At 39.4% G+C, this 24970-nt stretch overlaps 1 protein-coding gene across 1 annotated transcript in view; it reads left to right on the plus strand.

Moving 5' to 3' along the window:
• Positions 1-24970, plus strand: part of CNTN5 (contactin 5) — a 750248-nt gene that overhangs the window by 228947 nt on the left and 496331 nt on the right. Inside the window, exon 3 of the mRNA XM_087937063.1 lies at positions 6669-6803. The gene's annotated coding sequence lies outside the window, so the exon portion shown is untranslated. The remainder of the gene's footprint in view (positions 1-6668; positions 6804-24970) is intronic.

A 24970-nucleotide genomic window follows, 5' to 3' on the forward strand; every position in this document is an offset into this window, starting at 1 on the left:
CAGAAAGAGGCCCACTTCAAACCTTCCTGAACTTCTTGGAGGCCCATTTTTCACCCTTCCCAAGCCTCCGTGTGTGCCCTGCACTTATCTTCATCCAAAATGGAGACTCCTGGGAGGGGAGGGGTGGACATGGCCAGCCAGGAGTGGGATTTGAGGGTTCTCCGAACTGCCCAGAATTTTAGCTAGGGGCTCTCCCAAACCCCTATGAACCCCCAGCATCCCACCCCTGCTTTCATTCCTCCAAGGCCAATTCCATTCTCTGGTGGTAGGGCGAGAATAAACCTTAGATCAGACCTGAGCATTTTACAACCCATGGGCCATGTCCAGCCTATTGCCTATCGTTGTACAACTTTATTCTGTGTGTGTGTGAGAGAGAGAGCCATGGTGGGAAGAGGCAGCAGGGGGTGATGGCAGTAGTAGCCTTCCATAACAGTCCCAATTTCTCATGTGGTCCCTTGGGAAAATGAATTGCCCATCCTTGTTTTAGGTCCCTGCATTGTGGGGAAGCTCAGATTTCACTTCCTTCTGTTTAAAATTTATCTGAAGCTGTTGGGCACGATCATTTGTTGGCACAGGGTTAGATACCATTGGGCATTTTGGTAATACTTGGTTGTACATTTTGGCCCCTCTCTTTTTAAGTGATGCTATAAAGGCTTTTTTGCCCCACTGGACACTATTGGGGTCTGGATGAGGAATGGTTGATATTTTGACTCAGTGAAGCAAGGCTGGGTAGCTGTGAGTTTTAAGGGCTTCCAGATGGAGTAGGATCTAGATGGAGTAGCATCTCATAGACTCCCAATTTCTTCTCAAGGTTAAGGTTGCAATCATGGTCAAGAAAGCGATTGCATAAATCCATCTGGTGCTTCACTTGTTCATGTTTCTAGATCAGGAGGATTTGCCCGGGCCTTTGTCACCTCACTGTTAGATAGCTGCAATGCAACTAGAAGTTGTATATTGTACACACACACACACACACACACAGTTCTAGATGCATCTTAGTGCTCTCATGTAACACCACTGCTTTATAAGTGGCACTATTTCCCAGTAGGTTTCTTAGTGAAGTTGTAGGCTCTCATTACCTAAAAGCTTTTCATAGCAGAGGGGCAAGTTATACCATGCCCAAGAACCAAGAACCACACATAAATTGACTTATGAGTAATGTTTCTTAATTGTTTACCTGGAGACAGAATTTTGCCAGACTAAAGCCACTATCTGTATAACTACCGATATACTCTGTGAACTGCTAAGGAGGAGACATCTAAGAATTCTTCCTGACTACCAGACTTTCCAAACTCTGCTGCTTCTTTGCCCTCTGGGGAGCAGAGTCTCCCTCCTGGGACTTCAGACTACATTCCACCACAGGTTATTTGCTAATTCTAATAAAGTGCTAATACTAATGGTTTTGGCCTGCCCATCAAATTTGGCAACGTAGGCTTTCTCCAGGTTCCTCCTGTAAATACTGTTGTTTGGTTCGATCCAGAAGCACATGACTTCTCTAACACAATATTTGCCCTACGGAATAGCCTCCCCTCAAAATTTGAATAGCTCCAACCCAAACAGATTCCCAACATTGATGCCAAGAGCACACTAAGCATGTTTTACAGTGCATTATAAACAAAGTTTTCTTAGAGCCTCAGTATATTGTATTGTGTCTTTTTTTGTGTAATTGCTGTATTTTATATAATGTCACTAAGTTGAGATGGACAGCCTTCTATGATAGATACATAATAGATGAGGATAGAGGAGAGATGAGAGGGGGGGTATATTAGATAGGTAGGGAGGGAGGTAGGTAAGCAGGCAGGCAGGCATTCAACAGTTTGGATGAAATTTGCATACACACGCTGAATGTGTTTCAAGCATTATGAGTGCAACCTTTTATAAGGAGTAATGTTATAAAACAAGGGAAATGAAAAAAGGGATCAAAATTCTCAAAAGCATTTTAAATATAAAAATTTACAGGGCCACAATATTTGTAAATAATATTCTTCAGGTACGTTTAATAAACCCATTATCACCTCTATCAGGAACAGAAATATTGTAAAGAACACAGTGGCTTGCTTTTTAGAAGCTTCTGAACAAGAATTTCAATTTGAAAATTTATTGGACTAATAAAATTGCTATTTCAGATTTTATCTCACCTGTTCATTCTTTGAGAAATTGGCAGGAAGAGAGAATTGGCCTTGTAAAGAAAGTTAATACACATGTAATTCAGGATAATAAAAATATCACTGGTAGTATAATCTTCATTATTCACAAAGTTAAAAAATACCCAAAGTTGTCCTGGAAGACAAATCTCCTACATACATGAGGCTGAAGTGCATATGAAGCCGAAAAGGCAAACTGAAGAATCCTTGATGATCCTAGAAGGAAAAGAGATACATAACACACACAAAAAGAGTAATTGTCTTCTGTAGTTTGAAGAGAGTCGCTATATGAGTACAACAAAGGACATTGTTTATATTAGAAATATTAGACTCAGTAAAATGGGTGGGCTTGGAGTTTATTTAGAGAGCAGAATTTAATAAGGTCCCCATCAGATTGGCATTACTACAGGAAAGGTCATGTTTGCACTGGTTTTGTAAGCCCTCTGTATCATTTCCAGAAGGTATATAATATATAATTTAGTGGGCCTTGGGGTCCTGTATTCCTTTGGTGAGGAGTCCAGCGATCAGTGTGGTTGTGCCATCAGTGTGGTTATGCCACATGTCAGTAAAAGATACTGAGTTGCATCCAGTGGTGGGATTCAACTGTTGTAACAACCGGTTTGCTGAGCGTGCGCTTTGCGTGTGCACGGTACATTTGAAGACAACTCTAAAATTTACCTTCTACTCATTGGTGGCATTCCCCCCAAAATACTATCAGTTCTCTGGGCATGGCATGGCGGGCATGGTGTGGCTTGGTGGGCGTGTCAGGGGAAGGTTACTGCAAAATCCCATTCCCTCCCCACCCCACTAGCCTGCTTTCCAGCTCCTGTGCTGTGCAGGGCAACAAAAGAAGACCCAGCCAATCAGCTGGGACTTGGGAGGCAGAGAATAGATGGAGGCGGGGCCAGTCAGGGATGATATTTGCCGGTGCTCTGAACTACTCAAAGTTTCCGCTACTGGTTCTCCACAACTGGTTAGAACCTGCTGAATACCACCTCTGCTTCTACTGCAGAACCGGTGAATTAAACAGTTGAGGTGCGCCTATCAGCTGGGCTTCAAACAAAGGAAAGATAGGACAGAGTAGCACAGGAGTGGGTAGGTGGGTCCAATGGATCGCTGGAACTTCCGGTTTGCCCAAACTGAGGCAGCTGAATCCCACCCCTGGTTGCATCTATCTCCATATTGTGAGTGGCTCCTTATTTAATTGCCATTTTACTCACGATATTGTGAATATGCACTTTGAGGAGCTGATGTAATGTTAAAAATCAAATAGCCTTTTAGTGTATGTCTTTTCCATAATATTTGCATGTGTTTTCTTATCTTATGGGATATGTCTGTGTTTGTACATATCATATGTAATTGCATTCAGTTCTACATAAATAGACTTTACAAAGAACAATTCCCATCTTCTATCTTCTGTACTGTACTGCAGCCTTCTCATTGTCCAGAAACTCCTTCAGACAGTTGGAGGATTTGAAGTAAGATCTGTATTGTGTGGCTCACTTTACATTATGATTGACAAGAAGAAATCATGGACTTCTTTGTTGGAGGACATAATAGGATGGTGTTTGGGTAGTGCTGAATAATAGCATGCTGAAATGGAAGCTGTAATACAATCAATCACAGAGAGTTTCTGGCCATCGTTTTAGCTGGAACCATTTGAAGATTTTCACCCAAAGATGATTAAGAGACTGGAGGCTAAAATATATAAAAAACGGTTGCTGGAATTGGGTATGTCTAGTCTAATGAAAAAAAGGACTCGTGCTAGAGGTGGTATTCAGCACGTTCTGACCAGTTCTGGAGAACCAATAGCAGAAATTTTGAGTAGTTCAGAGAACCAGAAAGTACCATCTCTGATTGGAGATTTTACAGTATCCTTCCCATGCCATGCCCACCAAGCCATACCAACAGAACCGGTAGTAAAAAAAATTGAATCCCACCACTGACTAGGGGTAGCATGATAGCAGTCTTCCAATATCTTAGGGGCTGCCACAAAGAAGACAGAATCAAGCAATTCTCCAAAGCACCAGAATGCAGGGCAAGAAGTAATGGATGGAAATTAATCAAGGAGAGAAGCAACCTAGGACTAAGGAGAAATTTTCTGACAGTGAGAACAATTAATCAGTGGAACAACTTGCCTCCCGAAGTTGTAAATGCTCCAACACTGGAAGTTTCAAAGAAGAGACTGGACAACCATTTGTCTGAAATAGTGTAGGGTTTACTGCCTAAGCAGGGGGTTGGACTAGAAGACCTCCAAGGTCCCTTCTAACTCTGTTATTCTATTCTATTCTATTCTATTCTATTCTAGTCGCTACTTATGTTATAAAGAATCAAGATAAAAGTCAGGATAAGTTAAGAGTTATCACCAGGATAAAGATAAGAATCAGGATCAGACAAGACTGCAGATTCATTCTAGATCAACTCAGGGTCTCATCTGCCCCAGAAAAGTATTGGTTTATATGGGTTTTTCCTACTTATAAGCAACTCCTCTACCATTCAGTTCTTTTTGAAGGATGAGGTTTCAACTACTTTGGATTTTACTTCCCTGTTTTTGGATAATAGGTTGACCTCCTTTTCTTTGTGGCAGCCCTTCAAATATTGGAAGACTGCTATCATGTCTTCCCTACTCTTTCCTTTTATTAAACTAAACATACACATTTACTGCAACCATTCTTAATATGTTTTATCCTCTAGTTTCCCAATCATCCTTGTTGCTCTTCTCTGTACTTTTTCTAGAGACTGAACATCTCAATGATCTCATTTTCACAATCCGTTTGACTGCTCATTCAGTTACAGATGAGAGTCAACTGTGTTAAATCCTTTTTCTGGAGCATCTAACATCAGGGCACCAGAGTTAGTTGCTCTCTGAATGTTCATTCTTTTCTCTCTTCCCCCACCCCCCATCCCACATGGCCAACTCCACATGAGCCAAATAAATAGATTTTGGGAGCTGTTCCTTCCAAGTTTCCATAATTAGTTTTGGCTCCACAGTGGAACAACAAAATGCAGTTTTCACTTATCAAAACTCACTCTGTACATTACTGAGTTGGCTTATATGCCTTTGCACAGCAGACAGACAATTACATCTACAGCTGTGAAAGTACTTTTTCCATTACAAAAAAAAAAGAGATGGAAGAAAAAAAAAGTTTAACTTGTGTTATTTCTATGAACTGGACAATGTCAGTATCATCTGATTTTGCTTTTTATTTAAAGTCAGTATTTTCTCAGGATCTCCATTCCTCTTGAATCTTCATTCAGTCTCCTGGGCCAAGAGATAGAATGGGAATTTTAGAAAATGGACACTTTAACGCACAGGCTGCTAGTCATAAACATGTCCCAACAGGCAAACTGGTGAGATGGTTACTTATCAACCCTTTCAAAATTGTGCCCTTCCAAATGTCCTTTATGGTATCTGTTTATTTCACTCGCCTTTTTTTCTGGGTGAATAGCCATTCCATCACTCAATCACTAAAGTCATTCCTATGTATCTACTTTCTATCTATAATTTTCCCTCCCTCCTTCCTTCCCTCCCTCCCCATTTCCTTCTTATTTCCTTCCTTCCTTCCTTCTCCTCCTCTTCCTTCTCTTCCTCCTTCTCCTCCTTCTCCCTTTTATGCTGTGGGATTCTGTTTCGAGACTAGAAACATTTTTGGATTTCGTTTAAGCCCTGAGCTTAATATGCTAGATTGCAGTGTTAGTGGTGGTGGTGATGATGATGAAAGAGTATGAAAGAGATATTGCTGGAAACCTTGGTGTCTGCAGGAATTACAGAAGAGCTCTATAGACAATAGGAGAAATGTGTTTGTATTTTTAAGCATTTCAAGCTGTTTATATTGACATATAAAATCCCGTAAAGCCACAACTTGAATATCAGATGCTGTATTACTGGTATATCTTCTTTGTCTTCAAGGCTGGTGGGATGTCCTCTTCAAAGTAGCCAACTTTCAATATTCACCATTTAATAACCCATAAGGATGTTTTTGATGCAGGCCTCTGGACGATGAAATTCCCTCTGATCAAGTTATGGCTAACATGCTTCCAGTGCCAGCTGAGAATTTATTTATTTACCCAGCATTTTAATTGAATCTACACTGCTGTGTCACTTATGTTCTAATTGTCCTGGTTTTCATGTTTTAATGATGAGTTGTAATTACATGACTAAACTATTGTGATTTCATGGATTTAGATCCTATTTTGGTGCCTCACTTTGGGATTAGGGTTTAATGAAAAGCAAATAACAAATTTTATAAATAAAAATGCATGCATAAATTTGCCCTGACGTACAGAATTTTGTATTCCCCTAATGCATCTACAGTTGTACTCTTGCTTTTTTAAAAAATAGAATCAGAGAACTGAATCACAAAGTTTGAGGAATTGCAGAAGAGGAAAAAAAGATAATTATATTCTGGTTCTCATATTAGTTTAGCAAGTGAACAAATGAAAATCCTAACCCTTTCCCTGGATCTTTTAAAAGGATAGAATAATTATGATTACATTCTTTTATCCTCTCTCTCTCTTCTTTAGGAGATTATCTCAAAGGATTTGGTTTTGAGTTAACACATCATTCTTCCTTCAACAAATTTCACCCTTTAAGGACTATTTTGCTGTAACTGGATTCATCCAAAGGTACTTGTCCACGGAGTTGAAACCAACAAATAGGTAAGGTTTACTCTGTAGGCTTTTTGGGGTGGGGTTTAGGAAAAAATACTTGTTTGTAAAGCATTTCATCTGAGATAAAGAAAGTTGCTCGCAAGAAAATGTTTCCAAGATGTTTCTTCTTATGAGTCTTACAAAGTTGTGTGAGATCTTAGATGAGCAGGAAGATACGGCATATTTCTATTCATAGGTATGATTAACACACACACACACACACACATATCCTTTTTACCTTCTTCATTTATTCATTATTAAATGAATAACAATGAACACTTGACTCTGATAGTTGGACAGCATATACATTTTATAAACAAATGAATTGATTAAATATGTTGAGTAGTCATGATTTGTGAACGACCAATGCATACTTGCCTCATGCCAGTTCAACTAAACAATTCTATCCTGGCATTTATTTTCACAGTGTGATATAATGCACGTTTTAAAATTGTCACCTTTACCCCCCCTGAGACAGCTACTTGGAATTTAAGTGTTTGCTATTTAATTTTATATGGAGATGGTGTCAGAAGCTGCTTTGTTGCTGTAGATGGGTTGCATTTAATTAATCGGAGAAAGGAAAGTTAGAGCTATGATAAATGAAGAATAAGATCATGTGCATCTGCTACCTAATCAGTGAAAAAAAAAATCCTGTCTTACATTTGTTTATTATCCAAAGACACAATCATAAATATATAGATTTACCCAGTTGGAAATGGCTATTTGGTAGATATTTAATGTATAAATCTAATATGAAACATCTGCAAATAACCGTTTCTCAATCTGGGGTGTTAAACTCAAGGCCTGGGGCCTTCCTGGAAACATCAAAGGTCCAGCCTGTGGTGCCTCTGCCAGAGAAAACGGAGTTTGGGAAGGCTGTGCCCAGGGCCCCCACACCCCATTTTGGGTTGCAACGGCCTCCTGCAGCCCTCTGCTAGCGGGCTATCAAAACAGACTAAAAACAAAACAAAAGGAATAATGTTTCTCCTTTTGCATTTGAGCATGCCAGAAGGGTCAGGAAAGGAGAAAGGGAGAGAAGAAAGACAAAGAAGGAAAGATGGGAAGAGAGCAAGGAAGGAAAAATAAGGAAAGAGGGGAAGGAAGAAGAAAGGAGGAGGAAGAAGGAAGGAAAAAGAAAAGGAAGGAAGGAGATTATAATGAGAGTGAGGGAGGGTATCAAGGAAGTCCTACATTAGCACTTGGCCACCATAGGTGCCCCTAACATGAGTTTTGTGTCATGCCCACTATGGCTACGCCCATGCCTGGTCGCGCCCACCTTGGCCATACCCAAGCCCCAGCCTTCTGATGTCAAACACAACCTTGATGCGGCTTTCAATGAAATCGAGTTTGACACTCCTGTTCTAGATCATTATTTTTTATTTTTAAGGTTTAGGAAGTTGTTTTTAGCATTCAGTTAAAATCTATTTTCCTGTTACACTAAACCATTATGTGGTATTCTATGTAATGACATATAAGGAAAAAAAGTTATGGCATTCACTGTGACATATTTTCCATTATTTGAAAAAAAAAAAAAACCTCTGCCATCTTTTCTCAGCATGAAACATCATCATTTTAACCTTGGTTTTTGACAATCATAACGTTAGAAGTACTGTTAGTAATGGTTTATTCTAGTTCAAAGTGTCATTGATTGTTAGGTTTCTATCTGCATCAAAGGAAGTCCAAAGTTTTTCTGTAGCCTTTCCCCGCCTTTTTGTTTGCACTTCCAAACTTTGCTTTTTTCCTACCTCTCCCTTTTTCCTTTTTTTAATTTTTTTAATTTTTTTTTCCATTTTATATTTTTGGAAATTGAACAACTTTTTTTGTGGGAAAATCATTTTTTTCAAACTATCTTTGAGGTGGGCAAAATCCTCACTGGTCCTTGTTTTTCTGGCACTCTGTTCCAGTTCGTTCAACTCTTTCTTAAAGTATGCCACAGACATAACAGAGGATTATTATAACGCTTCCAGTGATTTGGAAGCTGATTTTCCCTTAATGAACTCTGAAACTGCATTTCTCTTTGGCTTTTTTACAGCCAAGCCACACCGGTTATTTAAAATGGTATAAGTAGTTCCATCTACTTACCTTAGATTTTTTTTCCCCCTATCTTTTAAAATGACCTATATCAGAGGTGTAAAACTCACGTCATCATGGTGGCATCATACCATGTATCAAGTCTTTTTTCCCCTTTGCTAAACCAGGTGTGTGTGTGGCCAGTGTGTGATGCATCTAGCCCGCAGGACAGGAGTTTGACAGCCCTGATCTATATTCTTAAGACTGACTGGAAACAAGAATTGTTTTCTGAAGCAGCAATATATGAAAGACCACTTGAACGCTTGTCTGTGTTCAAGAAAGATTAGAAATGTGTTTCTTGCATCCCAAATATTTTCTCTCTGAATGTTTCAACGTAGATCATATTGCCTGATGATAAGTTCTAGTAGAAAGATGCATGGACAAATCCCATCTCTTTGTTTTCAAGTTTTAATTTCCTACAAAATGTAAGCTGGAGGACCTCTCTCGACTCCTACTGCTCCTTACTATTAGACCATGCTGGCAAGACATCTGGAAGAGAATAAGTTAGCAATAGTAGTAAATATCTGTAGCTCGGGTGTAGGATGATGGTGAAGGTTCTTTCTCTAAGTTTTGGCTTGGTTTCCAAATGTTTCATTATCAGGCTAGGTAACACCTTCAGCGGAGTTTAGAGGAACTTTTGTTACTTAGCTTGCTAACAAAATGTTCAGAATCCAACCCACAAGCTTAGAGAATGAACTTTCACCCTCAGAGAATAAATTCTTCACCCATCCTGTTGCGGCCTGCTGATGGCTAGTGGAGCTGGCAGCAGAGTCGGACAGTGAGGAGGCTGGAAAGGAACATGGGCCAGTTCTGGAAGCTGAGGAAGGCTCGGATGAGGGATCTGCATTAGAGGCAGAGATGGGGCCAGGGCAGGCTGACAGTTATCAGCTGCTTTCAGAGTCGGACAGCAGTGAGGTGGGGGAGCAGCTGGAGCCAGTTCCCAGCCTTCAGATGCACAGAGCTGCCAAAAGAAAAGAACAATTACGAACTAAGGGTCAACATGGGAGCAAGGCCACAGGTGAATGGGGAATGGCCCCTCCCATAGGGATTAAAAGAGGAGCAAAGGGCCTTTTGCATGAAACAATTTGTTCGTTGCAGCAGTGTGAAGATCTGTCTGTGCATCTCAGAGATTCTGTGCCGAGTCCTTCCTTGTCAGCACTGTGTTTGAAAATATTTACTTGGCAGCTTTCCAAGCTAGATAAGGTCTGTGCTCCTAGTTAGACCCTTGAAAGACTGTTTGCCAGGCCTTTGGCTGAATGTGAATGCACGAAATTTGCCTTCATTTAATAAAAGGGGTTTGGCTGGGAGAAAAAGTCTGCTTAGTGCCTTTTGGGGTGGCCAAGGTCAGAACACACCTCTGCTTTATACTATGAGAGGTGAACTGGCATACCCTTGATTTCGCCAATAAAGTTTGTGCCCCTTGATTTAAGTATCTTCTTAATTATTTAGTTATTGTGCTAGATGCAAATCTGCAAATTGCTATGGATAGATCAGTCCATGAAGTTGACCTAGTTGTCAATGAAAGCAATATTGGATAATTTCTGGTGTAGATAAAGATTCAGATATGAATCTTACTGAACATTTGGCCTGTGATACTTTTCTACCTCTGCAAGCATTTACACCATGGGTACATATATTTATATTGCCATCTGTCCAATTTAATGGCAGCCAGGTATAAAACGCAAATCAAATCAATACATACATCCAGCTCCCATGTTCTCCTCCCCAGAACACAAAATGTGATCGAGATTGATATATAATAGGATTCTGTTCTGCATTAGCAGAACGGTAATATCCAGCTTCTGCCAACCTAGCCATTTGAAAGCGTGTAAAAAATGCAACTAGAAAAATAGGGACCACTTTGGTGGGAAGGTAACAGTGTTCCGTGTGTCTTTGGCGTTTAGTCATGCCAGCCACATGACCACGGAGACGTCATCAGACAGCTCTGGCTCTTTGGCTTTGTAATGGAGATGAGCACCACCCCCTAGAGCCAGAAATGGCTAGTATGTATGTGTGAGGGGAACCTTTACGTTTACCTTTAATATCCAAGCTAAAAGTCAAATAGTCACTAAGTGTCTCAATTCAGATGCAACTTCCGATGCTCCCTCCTCATCTTATTTCATGTAATCTTAATTTATTGGAAATGTGTATGTGTGATAAATTGGAAGATGCTCTAATTGTTCTCTCTTCTGCCTTTAATTCCTTCTCTGCAGGCTGCTCAATTAATTGCACACCCTCTTTTTTTGCTTTTAAAGCCATAAACTGTGCGCTCTTCCTCCCTCTCCACACACCAATTAGCTGAGCTTTAACAGATACATTTTCCTCTCTTCTTTTTTTCCATAATCAGGGTGGATTGAATTGCTTGGATGCAGAATTCATTACTATAAAACTACTAGAATCATTACACTCTAAAAACGATCATATTAATTTCATTTCAAAGTTGTTCCTTTCAGCTCTTGGGGCAAGTTTTCTATAACTTAGCTGACAATTTTGCAAAGTTGGTTAAATACAGACGGTTGCAAATGAAACTACTGTAATGTCTTCTGTGGGGAAATTTTGATGGAAGGATGCTCTGGTTTTTGGAATGTGTAACTGATAGAGCACCTCCTGGACAAAAACCCTCCTATAAAATCTGCCCATTTTTAAAGACCATATCATTGAGTCGCTCTGTGTTACATTCAGTAATACTTATCACTGAACATTCCCCAGAATGACGAATAGTTTGATGCATTCAGATGCTTGAGTGATTATTATTATGGAGTTTCTCCACTTTGGACTACAAAAATCAAAATGGGGTAGCATGCCACAATTCGTACTTTTTCGAATCTTATAATCCAATAGGCAACTTTAAAAAATGTATTCGAAACTCTTACAATATGTGTGTTTCACAGAAAAATATACAGAATTCATAAATGAAAGTTGAGTTTACAGACTTTTCATAAAAAACTAAAACCAAAGAGACAGAAGAATAAAAAGTATCAGCTACAAATGACAGTGGAAAATATACAGAAAAAATGTATGCACTTGGAAAATGTACAGAAAAATGCACATGTATAGAAGTTCTTACAAGTATGTAGCAATGCTGGTGTGGCTAAATTGTTGTTGTTGGTCAGTCACTGTTGTTTTTGACTCTTCATTACTCACAGCACACTAAGCTCCTCTGTCCTCCACTCTCTCTCAGAGTTTGCCCAAACTCATGTTCATTGCATCAATGACATTATTGAACCATCTCATCTTCTGCTGTTTAATCTTTCACAACATTAATGCTCTTTTCCAATGAATCCTCTCTTCTTCTTTGGTGGCCAAAGTATTTGAGCTTAACATTATGTACCTTGTGTACATGATACATATGTACTTAGGGGTTGAATCAAGTGGGATTCCGTTCATTTGAATTGTATTTTGTCAGAATGAAAAATAATTAAATACTGATGGACTTCTTAGTATCATTTTATAATGCCTTGGTAAGTCCACATTTGGAATAGTGCATCCAGTTTTGATTGCCATGGCATGAAAAGATTATGAAACTCTGGACAGTGTGCAGAGAAGAGCAACAAAGATGATTATGGGGCTGGAGACTAAAAAACATGAAGAATGGTTGCAGGAATTAAATCGGTGTAGTCTGATGAAAATAAGGATTACGGGTAATGTGCTAGCAGTGACCCATATTTTAGGGGCTGCTCTATTCTTCAAAACACTTGAAAGCAGAACAGGAAGCAACAGATAGAAACTAATCAAAGAGAGATCCAACCTAGAACTAAAGAGAAATTTCCTGACAGTTAGAACAATCAATCTTGCCTTTAAAAAGTGTGGGTGTTCCATCACTGGAGATTTTTAAGAAGAGATTGTACAGTCACTTGTCTGAAATAGTAAATGGTCTTCTGCTTGAACAGTGGTTAGACTAGAAGACCTCCAAGATCCCTTCCCACTCTGTTATTCTTTTTTTTTTCAATTAAGTCCTTTTTTTTTCATTTATTCCAGGGAACTTAGTTTTGTCCAAAGCAGCCTTAGGTTATATTTTAATTTAGCTGAGATTCAGTTTATCCTTGGACATTAAGAGCAGTTCTTCTGGAGTTACTTTTATTCCAATGTTTTATAGTCTTCACCAGAGGTGGCATTCAGCAGGTTCTGACCAGTCCTGGAGAACTGGTAGTGGAAATTTTGAGTAGTTAGGAATACCACATCTGACAGGCCCCACCCCCATCTATTTTCTGCCACCCAAGTCCCAGCTGATCAGCTAGGTCTTCTTTGTTGCCCTGCACAGGAGAACAGAGCTGGGAAGCAGGTTAGAGGGGTGGGGAAGGAACTGGATTTTACAGTATCCTTCTCCTGGAGTGGGGAGGGAATGGAGATTTTGCAGTATCCTTCCCCTGCCATGCCCACCAAGCCATACACACAGAACCGGTAGTAAAAATTTTGAATCCCATCACTGGTCTTCACTCTAAGAGTATAAGGCTGTCAGAGACATCGTCTGTGTAGCTAAGTGCCAATGCCACTTTTCAATGTGTAAGTGTGAGAACTTCTACATAGCTGTCAGTCTCACAAGATAAACCAGATCCAAAAATCAGCTCCACAGAAATACTAGAATTCTACTTTATTAAGGGAGTTTATAATAACTGAGTCTTGCAACCATTAGAGGAAAATATTGTAAATTTGATTTTGTTTCACCTCTGCCCTTTCTTATAACCCAATGAATCAGGAAGAACCTAGCTGTGTTGTATCCGAATACAGGTAGTCCTTGTTTTATGACCATGATTAGAACTAGAATTTCCATTGCTAATCAAGGCATTTGTTAAGTGAATCACACCCAATTGTACAACCTTTTTTTGCCACAGTTGTTAAACAAATCATTGTTGTTAAGTGAATCATGTGGCCATTAAGCAAATCCACATTTCTCCCATCAACTTTGCATATTGGAAGTTGTCTTGGAAGGTTGCATTGTAATTGCAAATGGTGATCACGTGACCCCAGGATGCTGCAACCATCATAAATACATATCTGTTGCCATCCACCCAAATTTTGATCACATTATTATGGGAATGCTGTGATAGTTTCCTGAGAACCAGTTGCAGGTCAGGTTTTTTCAGTGCCATTGTAATTTCAAATGGTCACTAAATGAATGGTTGGAAGTCAACGACTACCTATAGTAGATTCTTGCCTATTTCCTCAAGATCATCCCTTACTCTTCACACTGAGAGGTGCTGACTATAACTACATGCAGTTAAGAAGGATGAGAACTGAGCAAATCACTTATAAAAATGAAAATAATAATAAGGAAAACCTTACATTCTCCTCCAGATAAGTATAAAACTTTTGGGCTGTTGTTGTTTTTAAAGAGCTCATTTGATGAAAATGTGATCTGGCAACCTATTGCAAACCAAAATCAATCAGCCAATGGAACAGCTTGCCCTCGGAAGTTGTGGAAATGGCATCACTTGAGACTTTCAAGAAGAGATTGGACTGCCATTTGTCAGAAATGGTGTAGAGTTTCCTGCTTGGGCAGGGGGTTGGACTAGATGACCTACAAAGTCCCTTCCAACTCTGATTATCTGTTATCTGTTAAAATGTTGCGAGCAATTCTGGGTCTCAATCTTGTTATCCAGATGAATGATGGCTATCCAGTTAAATTTTACTGGGGAAGAATAACAAAGTCCAAAGGCTTCATCATTTACCTAAAGTGTGAATGATATTCCTGTAGTTCAAAACACCTCCAATTAATTTGTAGAGGTATTTCTCTCTCTCTCTCTCTTCTTCCTCTTGTGGTTGACCTGTTCAACAGGGAAAAAGAAGTCTTCTTTGCCTCTGCACAAGCAGAGTTAGGAGTTCACTCGGAGTTGTGTCAGACCCCTTACCTGCCTGCCTACCTAATTGAGAAATATATTGTAGGGGTACAGATCTGTTTAAATAAATGAGATCGGTGAACTGCTCCGAAACTGATGTAAGTGAATTAGAACTGATGAGCTTAATTAGAGTGGATGTGGTGTGTCACTTTAGATATACCTTAGTCTCGTTCATCTCATTTTGCCTACCCTGTCATCTCATGTCCACTTAAAAAGCATTCAAGCAGTTTAACTTGATGATGGATTTTGATATGCTTCGTACAGCATGGGAAGAGTGGATTGAAGGGTAATCCATGCCATTCTAAGGGTTCTGAGTGACTTTTAATTGGTGCTAACACTTTAAAACCAATGGTTGAGAATAGCTGAGAAAGCACCTTTCAATGCATATAGATCTTGCAAATGAAAGGAATCACGTGACCTGCGAATCCCAAAATATTAGCCTCTTGCTTGCTGTTTAATATGCATAACATGCATTGAATCTAATGAGATGTTTACGCTTTAAAAAGTGAATAAAGATCAAGTAAGAATGTGAACTAAATTCTGATATAAATAAAGGCAGTTCAACGGAGGGTAATTTCTGATATTGACCTTCCTCTCCAAACACATATGTGAAAGTTGGTGGACTCTTCTAATTTAGTCTGAATATATCACCTGGGTCCATATTTTTACATTAGCTAATTTCCCATATCATGAAATACGCTTATTCTTTTGGGTTTTCTAAACTTTGCAATGGAAGTATTTTTTTATCTTACTCTTCTTTTAGTATACAAATACCAGGATCATGTGCATTTTGAAACTAATTCAGAAGTTCTATGCTGCACCCTTCTACTCATCAAGAGCTGTGTGGTGGTGCAGTGGTTAAAACTGAAGGCTAACTCTGCCCACCACCTGGGGTTCGATCCTGACAGAGCTCAAGGTTGTCTCAACCTTCCATCCATCTGAGGTCGATAAAATGAGGACCCAGATGGTTGGATCCAACATGCTGACTTTGTAAACCATTCAGAGAGTGCTTTTGCTATCCTAGTGGTTTTGCTATCAAAGCAGCCATAATTTCCCCTTCAGCATATGGGTTGCAAAATACTCCAGTGACCCAGGGCTGTTGAAGACATCATGCTCCCCAGGCAAAGAATATGATAAAGTTCCTCTTATTTCATTCAGAAAGGGCTATGATTTTGGGGGGTGGAGTGAGGTGGGGGAGGGGAGATCACAGCCAAATTAAACAGGAAGATGATGAGAAGAACAGGGTGCAGGGTAGTGAAGGAAATTGGAAGGAAATCAAACATGAGATGTGAGCCTAGGTCCTCTATGTGGTGGCCAAGTTCTCTGATGCTAGAACTGGCTCTAAAATGAGATGTAAAAACTGGAGTGGTGGCCATGAAATACTGACTATGTCAGCTGCTGTATTACGCTTGCTGTGCTTCACTGCTATGCAGTGACAGACTGCCATGAACTGTGAGGAGGAGGAACGAAGGGGAAATAGAATGCTTGGGAAACAGAAAATAAATGCCGTACTTTCTTAAGACATTGCCTCACGGTTACTCAGCTGGAAGAAGGAGGTAGCTGCACATCAAACTGTGCTTGGTCTGAGTTATGAAAACACCTTGCATGGTCTTGATTAGTTACATTGGGGTGAACAATGAGAGACAGTAAGGGAGAGTGTAGAACAGGGGTGTCCAACCATGGCAACTTTAAGACTTGTGGACTTCAACTCCCAGAATTCCTCAGCCAGCTTTGCAACTTTGGGAGTTGAAGTCCACAAGTCTTAAAGTTGCCATGGTTGGACACCCCTGGTGTAGAACTTAGGGATTTTGGAGTGTGATTCTCAGTTCTGGCTATGCAATGCTGCAATATACTTGATATCTAATAAAACTATACCTTTCTCGACAAATGGAATCAAGGATCATTTCTAAGTAGTAGAGGTTCAAGTTGTGGGCAGTCTGACAGGTTACCTGTTGTGGGAGCAGAAGAGGAAGTAAATTAAAACATTCTTTCTCAGCTAGGTAGAAGATAACTCTTTAGCTTTAAGTGTGATGAATTAACATATTTTTCCACATGGAAAAAAATTCCAATGAATTGGATACTTTAGATGCTTAGATAGCTTGGGAAAAAGTTGAAAGCTGAAATGGGGGGAAAATGACCTTTGCATTTGTCATCTCAGCAAATCATGTTGTTCCACTGGCTCAGCGATGCGTAGAACTGGAAATAACAAAGTGAGTACAATAGACTTTCCCACAGACTGAGTTTTCCAGGTCATTTAATTCTCTCTTGTGTCTTGAGAGCCTTTCCCAACACAGTTAATGATAACAGATTGTCACATTGTCCTGTCCTATTCACAAGAAGTTATGAGTGAGGCTTAGCAAAATTCTTTCACTGCTTGCTAAAATGCGTCCACCCACTGAGAATTAAAAAAAATAAATATATCTTACTGTTCCAAATAAAATGCTGAATGTCTGATAACTAATACTAGGGATGCTCAGCTGTAATAAATAGATATGAACTCCTCCAACCCTGTGAAGTGAACAAACTAAAACTACCCGTTGTTATGCAAAGGGTAGGATTGCTTGTTATGAGGTAGGATTGCTACCACCTGTTTAATAACTTTCCCCTGGAGAAATATGGATTAACTCCAATTTGTTTCCTGTTTGTTTGACTTTAGCTGGGCAATTTTTAGATGTAGTGCTTTCTAATAAGATTTATCTGGAATGTTTCTAAAAGTTCAAACTAGTTGGGGAAGGGATGTGGTTGTTAGATGGTTATTTCTCTTCCAATATATATGGTCACCTGGAAATTACATTTGGGTTTAATCTTTAAAACAAATTGTAAATAGTCAATATAGAATGTTGAATGAAAGACAGAACTTAGTTGCTACTAACCTAATTTTAACCAATGGGTTAAAATTACAAGAAAGCAATTTCAGGCTAATCATCTGAGAGAATACTCCACACTGATTATCTGTCAGCCAGTAGAAAGGTCACCCACAACACCACATGGAATTATTTCTTCACTAGAGGACTTCAAACACAGGATGAATGGTCATCTGTCAAAGATGTTTGAGTACAGGGGTGTCAAACTCCTAGCCTGTGGGCTGGGTGCATAATGTTTGGCCACACCCATGCCCAGTTTAGGAAAGGGGAAAAAGTTGTGATATGTCATGTGACACCTTTCCTAAACTGGGAGAACTGGTAGCGGAAATTTTGAGTAGTTCAGAGAACCGGGAAATACCCACCTCTGACTGGAGATTTTACAGTATCCTTCCCTTGCCACGCCCACCAAGCCATGCCCACAGAACCAGTAGTAAAAGAATTTGAATCCCACCACTGATGCTGCCATGATGACATGAGTTTGACACCCCTGTTCTAGTAGACCCTATATTAAGTAGATATTGAACTGTACAGTCTGTTCAGATCTAATAGAATAGATTTCATTCTACTTTTTATGAATATGGTCCCAGAAGAAATGAGATGAAATTGATTTACATCCTTGCTGTTACTCTAAATTCACAACCACCCAAATTTACGGTTCCTACAGTACATAAAGATTTTTTTTTCTTCAAATAAAACTTTACTCTTCTAAAAATTGTAGTAACCTATATACCCAGCAGTCTGACACATAAACATCTGTCTAGGCAGAAGAACTAAATCAACACCAATTTCCAACTGAGAATGTTCATTATTAAAGAACCAAGCAGTGTTAGGTTGAGGAATAATAATTTACTTTTATAATGAAATATTCTATTGAGTAGAGACCACCTATCAAGCATCTGAATCGTTAGGAAAATATCTTACCAAAAATATATTTCAGTGAAAGATCCCTTGGGCTTTGACGCATGGCAAAGTTAAGATATTTTACCAACTGGTCAAAGGCAATTTTTTTTATATAAGAGAACTACCTTTCCTTAAAGATCATGAGTTAACTTGCATGACTTATGGGTGCATTTCTGGATACTTCCTGTAAGGCTAAATCACATGGAATGTGTGCCAATACAATCCGTGATTTGGACATGTTTCTTTGTTCAAAACCAGATTCTGACTAGAAAATGAGTCTGTCCTTATCAACATTTCTTGACCTTTCTGCACCATGGATTTTGTTTGAGAAGGATTCTCAGAATGCCTTGTTAGTATATTTCTTTTTTTTTTTTTTTTTCAGTTTCAAAATATTTGGAAATTCCTCATCTGACATATGAGTTTCAAAGTGGTACCCCCAAAAATAGGCATGAAGTTTATCCTATGTTCAAGTAGTTGTTGACTTACAACCATTCATTGAGCGCCTGTTCAAAGTTACAATGACATTGAAAAAAATGACCTACTGCCAGTCCTCACATACTTGTCACAGCCTCCTCATGGTTATGTGATCAAAATTTGGGTACTTGGTGATTGTCATATATTTACAATGGTTTCAGTGTCCCAGGACCATAGGATACCACTTACAACCTTCCCAGCTGGTTTCCAATAAGCAAAGTCAATGGGGCAAGCCAGATTAGAATAGAATAGAATAGAATAGAATAGAATAGAATAGAATAGAATAGAATAGAATAGAATAGACAGAGTTGGAAGGGACCTTGGAGGTCTTCTAGTCCAACCCCCTGCTTAGGCAGAAATCCTACATCACTTCAGACAAATGGTTATTCAATTTCTTCTTAAAAACTTTCAGTGTTGGAGCATTCACAACTTCTGGAGGCAAGTTGTTCCACTGATTAATTGTTCTAACTCTCAGGAAATTTCTCCTTAGTTCTAAGTTGCTTCTCTCCTTGATTAGTTTCCATCCATTGTTTCTTTTCCTGCCTTCAGGTGCTTTGGAGAACAGCTTGACTCCCTCTTTTTTGTGGCAGCCCCTGAGATGTAGGAATACTGCTATCATGTCACCCCTAGTCCTTCTTTTCATTAAACTAGACATACCCAGTTCCTGCAACCATTCTTCATATGCTTTAGCCTCCAGTCCCCTAATCATCTTTGTTGCTCTTCTCTGCACTCTTTCTAGAGTCTCAACTTCTTTTTTATATCGTGGCGACCAAAAATGGATGCAGTGTACCAAGGCATTGTAAAGTGGTATTAATACTTCACGTGATCTTGATTCTGTCTTTCTGTTTATGTAGTCTAGAAGTATGTTGGCTTTTTTGGCAGCCGCTGCACACTGCTTAATAACCACATGATTCACCATGTTTGCTTAACAACCACATGTTTCACTTAACACCTGCAGCAATTTGCTGAACAACTATTGCAAAAAAAAAAAAGAGGTTGTAAAATCAGGCACAATTCAATTAACAACTATCATGCTTAGCTACAGAAATTCTGGTTCCAATTGTAATCATAAGTGGACTATCTGTATCTATTCTGATTCTGGACTATATTTTCCTGAATGGAGTGGATTTAGAACCTGACACCTACCTCTAAATGGAGAGGTGGTGTCATAAGTAGCAATGAAGAATACTACAGATAGCATTAATTTGTCTACAAATGCAATCCTCTTATAGAGACATTTGAAAGGGACCTTCCTCAATATAGTATCATGATACAGACACATCCTTTGACACCTCATCAAATCACCTCTTCAATTTGTGCATTTATTTACATTCATGAGTACCTAATGTGATGACAGCCACGGTGGTGCAGTGGTTAGAGTGCAGTGTACTGCAGGCTACTTCTGACTGCCAGCTGACTGCAATTTGGCAGTTCAAATCTCACCAGGCTTAAGGTTGACTCAGCCTTCTATCCTTCCGAGGTGGGTAAAATGAGGACCCAGATTGTTGGGGGCAATAGGCTGATTCTGGAAACCTCTTAGAGAGGGCTGTGAAGCAGTATATAAGTCTAAGTGCTATTGCTATTTTACATTGAGGTAACATACAGTTGACTTTTTACATTTCCAGTAGTGTTTCTAAAAATCCTATAACCCCATTTTAGATGTTATAGCTTTGAGCACACAACTGCAATCAAGTACATTTAAAGTTAGCATCTGTGAACAGAGATATAGCTCCATGAATTTCACACAGCTTTGGGTTTTTTTCCTTGCTAATTAAAACTGACAGCAGTGAGCTTATGTTAAAAGTTGTAGAGCAAGGAAAAGCAAATAACTAATCCATTTATCGGATGGCCACTATCTTGGATGACTTTAAAAAAGGGATGGGATAAATACAGGGAAGAATCTTCAAGAACTATAAATTAAGAAGATACTAAGAAGATTCAGTGCAGATTCCTGATTGCGGCAATAGTAGATGAAAAATGACAGAACAGGAATATGTTTCTATTCCCTGTTTTCAAGCATCATAGAGACATCTGGTTAATCAGAATACAGAATAACAGAGTTGGGCAGGTTCTTGGAAATCTTCTAGTCCAAACCCTTGCTCAAGCAGGAGATACTATACCATTTCAGACAAGTGGTTGTCCAATCTCTTCTTAAAAAACTCCAGTGTTGGAGCACATACAACTAATGGAAGCAAGCCATTCCACTGGTTAATTGTTTAGGAAATTTCTCCTTAGTTCTGAGAAATCATTCTGAGAATCTGAGACTGAACTATCATTATTCTTTTCTGAATCTATGTGAACCTAATTACTACAGATGACTCAAAAAGAACCCAGATTAGGAGTGCAGGTTCCATAGAAACAAACATTCTTTCAAAGCAAGAACTTTTAATTTTACAAAATACATTTTTATCTCATCTTTATTGACTACCCAAGAGTGAAGCCTATGAGAAGGTTTACTGAAGCAGACAGTTATCATAATAATGTTTAATATGCAGACAGAACTCTAGACAATGTGTTATCTCAGGAATCAGTCACTCGATCTAGAGAATAAATTCCCAGATCAGTAATAAGGCAATAACCTGCACACCAAAGACTGAAGATTTGCTAAGCACTTTGTAACCTTTGCATTTTTTTAGAATTTCATCATCGGTAAAGATAATTCATACCTGGGGCAAATATAAAATAAGGAAATGAAATGAAGTGGCTAGACTCCCTTGGGAACTGATTTTCAGTCAGGCATTTTTATTTCCTTTTTTCTTTTTAAATTTAAAGAAATATTTGCAAATCAGATTAGGGCAAAATTGCCAGCCCCACTAGATAGAACCAACCAGAAAATTAACTCCACAGGAAAGCAAAAACTACTTTTACTGAGTCTGTCTGTAAAAATAAAAACTTGCAAGTCTGATTGTACTGAATCCCCTCCTTTTCCTCCTCCTCCTCCTCCTCCTCCTCCTCCCCAGGTTCAGTGAAATAGGGGGGTTGGTGGCATGAGTTGGAGTTGCAGGAATTGGGTATGTCTAGTCTGATGAAAAGGACTAGGGGTGACATGATAGTAGTGTTCCAATATCTCAGGGGCTGCCACAAAGAAGGAGTCAAACTATTTTCCAAAGTCTCTGAAGACAAGACAAGAAGCAATGGGTGGAAACAAATCAAGGAGAGAAGCAACCTAGAATTAAGGAGAAATTTCCTGCCAGTGAGAACAATTACTCAGTGGAATGATATGTCTCCAGAAGTTGTGGGTGCTCCAACACTGGATGTTTTAAAGAAGAGATTGGACAGCCATTTGTCTGAAATGGTATAAGGTCTCCTGCTTGAGCAAGGGGGATTGGATTAGAAGACTTCCAAGGTCCCTTCAAACTCTGTTATTCTGTTAGTTATTTCTCAATATTATCTTGTTCCGGCCTTAAAACAAGCCATCACTCCCTTGTGTCCAGGCCTCAGCTCCTACGTATCTCTGTCAAGCTCATCTTCCTCTCTACAAGTTGGGAGTTGAACTCCCATCTAAAAAGGATGAAGTAGCTAAAGATCTTGTTTTCTTCTTGTGTTAAAAAGCCAGATGTGAAACAGTGCCAGTTTGGAGAGGAAAAGCTTCTTCTCTTGGACTTCCTGGATTGTCTACATATTCCTTCGTGCCATCTCAGCCACCTTTTTAATTTTATAAAAATTTAGAAAATAACAGCAAGCCTATCTGGATCAAACATGGATTATTTCCTGAGAAAAATGAGTAATCAAACTTTGTTCCAGAAAATGTGTATCCTGAGTAACATCAAGACTCATGCAACGGAAGCCTTCTGTTTTTTTGTTAGGTTGCTTTCTCGTTGCTAGACTCATGTGTTTTGCTAAGACCCAAATCAACTACCAATTAAGTAGAAAAATTCATGACTTTAGAGTCATAGATACATTCATCTATTATTTCCAACTTGGAGCTTCCTCAGAATTAATGTTTTCAGTTAAAAAAAAAATACACGACATGGATAGTAATTTAGCCTTTCAGAGAACTTCTTTTGGAGAAGCAATTCAACATTTCTCCTAATGAATGTGAGAGCCCTGGGAAAATGAAGGTATTTTGCAGTGCAGGAAAATGAAATGCTTGGATTTAATGACATAAATCCCATTTTAAAAGCCCACTTCATTAAGATCACTGTCTGGCCTTTGACTTAACAGAGTAATTAATGGTTTTACAATTGTCTTAAATTCAAGGGCCACACCTGTTTATTTTAAGGGCATTCAAGGAACTGCACTATAAAAAAGGCAAAGGGAGGGAAGATGAAACCAGAATAAAAATTAATATAATCAACTTAACAATTCTCTAGTTCTATATTTAATATCTAGGGTGGCACTGTATCTCAGCAGTTAAGACACGGCCTTGTTGGGCTGGAAATCTGACAGCCCAGCTTTGATACATGAAAACCATGTGATGGGGTGAGTTGCCATCCTCGCCTCAGTTCTGCCAACTTGGCAGTTTGAAAGTATGCAAAATGTAAGTAGATAAATAAGTACCACTGTGGTGAGAAGGTAACAGTTCTCCGTGACATCATCTTACAGAAATGTCTTCAGACAGCACTGGTTCAGTGGCCTGGAAACAGTCCCATAGTCAGCAATGACTACTGGAGTAAAACTCACAGGATTCCTTATATCTGCCTCAATTCTAAAAGTATAATGTCCAACTAGCTTTTAGAGGTCTCCAGAACCTACACCCAGTGTTTCTGGGAGTCACATGTAGTCAGGGGTGGGATTCCACCCGTCTAACAACCGGTTCAGTGATTGCACGCTTTGCACATGCTCTCCACGTTTAAAAAAGCTCTAATACTTACCTTCTACTGCAGTCCCTGTGAATAAAACAGCTGAGGCACGGCAAACAGCTCTGCCATGCGAATCAGCCGTGTTCTAACAAAAGGAAATAAAGCACAAGAAAGAGCAAGGGCAGGCAGGCAGGCCCACATGCTCGTCTCAGCGATCCAGTTCACTCAGAGAACCAGTTTACTGTCAGCTGATTTTTGAAAACAAGGGTTCGCCTAAACTGGTCCAAACTGGTAGAACCACACCCTTGCATGTATTGTAGCCTTGAGATATCAAATGGTGAACTCATGATCAAATCTAGATAGGTCTAAAAGGAATTGTGTTGAATACTTAGGCTCCATTGTCCTCACGAACAGAGGTTCTGGAAGATTCCTTTGTGTGCAAGACGCAGATAGATCTGAAAGAAGTCACCAAGTTTCATTTAGAATTAAAGTGACATTCCAATAATGCACCCATGTGCCCAATTCTCCCAATCCCCATTAGCCCTTGTCTCTAATCTATCTCACATGTATCAGAGAAAAGTAGAAGGATATTCTCAAACACTTTGGAAGGATTAAAAAAAAACTTCCCAGAAAGTTTTGCTAAGCAAATGGCTTCTTCTCAGTTCATCCATTGAACTATCTAGTTCTGTGTTGATCCAAACGACTTTAGAAAGAATTTTTCCCAGCCCAATGGGATAAGAGCTAATATGATGCAGTGATTAAGGCTAGAAACAAAGAGCCCCACCTACCCACACACACACATGCCTGGCAAGGATTCTGTCAATCTAATACAATTCCTCATCTTTCAAAGGCCTTAAAGAATTTGAGTTTGCAACCTTGTCATTATATAGTTAAGCATATTGTAGACCCAAGGCCCTATGATCAGAGGTGGTATTCAGCAGATTCTGACCAGTTCTAGAGAACCGGTAGCAGAAATTTTGAGTAGTTCAAAATACCAGCTCTGAATGGCCCTGCCCCCATCTATTCTCTGCCTCCCGAGTCCCAGCTGATTGTCTGGGTCTTCTTTTGTTGCCCTGCACAGGAGAACGGAGCTGGAAAGCAGGTTAGTGGGGTAGGGAGGGAATGGAAATTTTGCAGTCACCTTCCTCTGGAGTGGGGTGGGAATGGAGATTTACAGTACCCTTTCCCTGTCACTCCCACCAGGCCTTGCCCACCAAGTCACACCATGCCCACTGAACTGGTAGTAAAAAAAAATTGAATCCCACCACTGTCTATGATCCATTCCTCTG

Source organism: Pseudonaja textilis, chromosome 7, assembly GCF_049901715.1.
Source record: "Pseudonaja textilis isolate UNSWEBS1 chromosome 7, rPseTex1.2, whole genome shotgun sequence".
In the NCBI taxonomy this organism is placed as follows: Eukaryota; Metazoa; Chordata; class Lepidosauria; order Squamata; family Elapidae; genus Pseudonaja; species Pseudonaja textilis.